Consider the following 1,868-nt stretch of genomic DNA (forward strand, 5'->3'; position numbering starts at 1 on the left):
AACTTGTGACCTTGAGCAGGTGGCTTCCTCTCTCCAAGCCTCCGTGTCTGCAGTTGGACAGTGGGAATAGAGCTCGTTCCTGCAGTGGATGAGGTCAGGACAGGAGGAGACGATGCCATGAAGCACTTCATGCAATGCCTGGCACATCCTAAGGCGCCGAGCAGGGTATGTGGGGGGTGAATGAGATGCCATGGAGGAGCTGAGAGAGGCAGCTTGGCAAAGGCTGGTTCTGAGGTCAGGGACCCATCGCTTTAAAGAGGCGGACATGGACACCTGGTTTCATGCAGCCTGCACAATTCATAAAGCTTTCTGGGGGTGATAAGCAGGAGGCAAGGGGGGTCCTCTCCTCTGAGAGAGGGCTGTCGAGGCTTTCAGGCGGCCTCTGAGAGCCACTCTGATGGAGCACGTCCCCGCTGCTGGGCTTCCACCCAAGGGCTTCAGAACACACAGCGTTTCGTTGGGGCCTCACCGCAACCCGACGTGGCAGAGGGAACATTTCTGTTTTACAGATGAGGAAACTGAGGCTCTAGTATCACACACCCTGTAAGGACTTCAAGTTCATTAGGGCACATCCAAGAGAGGAGAAGTTGGAAGAAGGCGGTAGCCTAGGAGGGGGTGGCAGGGTCTCACTTCTTCCTAAGGGAGCTATGGGTCAGCTAGATGATGTCTGTGCCCCCACCTTCAGGAACCCTCCTCCACCTGGTGAGGGCACCGTGAGCTGGGGAGAATGGCGCAGATTGACAATGGTATAATGGAGAAGAACACGAGGCCCCTGACCCATCCTGTTCGGGGAACAGAATGGTTTCCAGGAGATACCGTTTCCCTGAAAATAAGACATCCCCTGAAAATAAGACTGACTTACAGTTTTGCGTCTCGCTGAAATATAAGGCAGCCCTCTGAAAATAAGCCCCGCCGAAGCTACCGTGACTCTGGGCCATAGCGGCAGCTCACTGTTTGCCACAGCGCAGCTAGAGCAGACAGGATGTGCGAGGTCTCTTTTAATAAAACAATAAACAATAAATGTCTACTGTATTCATCTTCATGAAAAATAAGAAATCCCCTGAAAATAAGCCCTAGTGCATCTTTTGGAGCAAAAATTAATATAAGACACTGTCTTATTTTCGGGGAAACAGGGTAGAGCCATCCTTGAACCCGCTAGAAACTCTACAATGATGAGGACTAACTATGGGGATGCAAACAGTTAATGCATTCAGCTGCCAACCAAAAGGCTGGTTGTCTGGTCCACCCAGGGGCACCTCGGAAGAGAGGCCTGGCCACCTGCTCCTGAAAAACCAGCCGTTGACAACCCGATGAGACATCATCCTACTCAGATGCACATGGGGTCACCGTGGGACTGAATCCACGCAGTGGCCAATGGCTTGGCTTTTGGTGGTGGCAGCGAGGACACACAGCCACCACGGCCCTCACCCACTGCTGATGGAGGGGAATGTTTACAGAACCGGCTTGCTAAGAGGTTTGGCAAGTATCTATGAGCGCTGGACAAACACATCCTCCTGCCTGGGGTGTACACCCAAGAGAAACAAACGCCTATGTTCATCAAATGAATAAGTATGAGGATGTTCAGAACCCCTTTGCTCCGCACAGCCCCTAACTAGTAATGACCCAAGTGCAGTAGAACCGATACATAAATGATGATATTTCTGTACCATGTCATACGACACAGCAAAACAAAGGAATGGAAGGCACACAGCTATGCACAATTACACAGATGACTCCGATGCACACAGGGTGGTACGAAAGAAGCCAAATACTTGCCGTATGATATCATTTACACAGAGTTCTAGAACAAGTTATACTAAGGTAAGTCCGTCTGATGACTTTTGAGGGCTAACAACTGAAAGGAAGTA

The sequence above is a fragment of the Echinops telfairi genome, unplaced genomic scaffold (assembly GCF_000313985.2).
Source record: "Echinops telfairi isolate 266 unplaced genomic scaffold, ASM31398v2 ScPeMD7_7457;HRSCAF=8495, whole genome shotgun sequence".
Taxonomy (NCBI): Eukaryota; Metazoa; Chordata; class Mammalia; order Afrosoricida; family Tenrecidae; genus Echinops; species Echinops telfairi.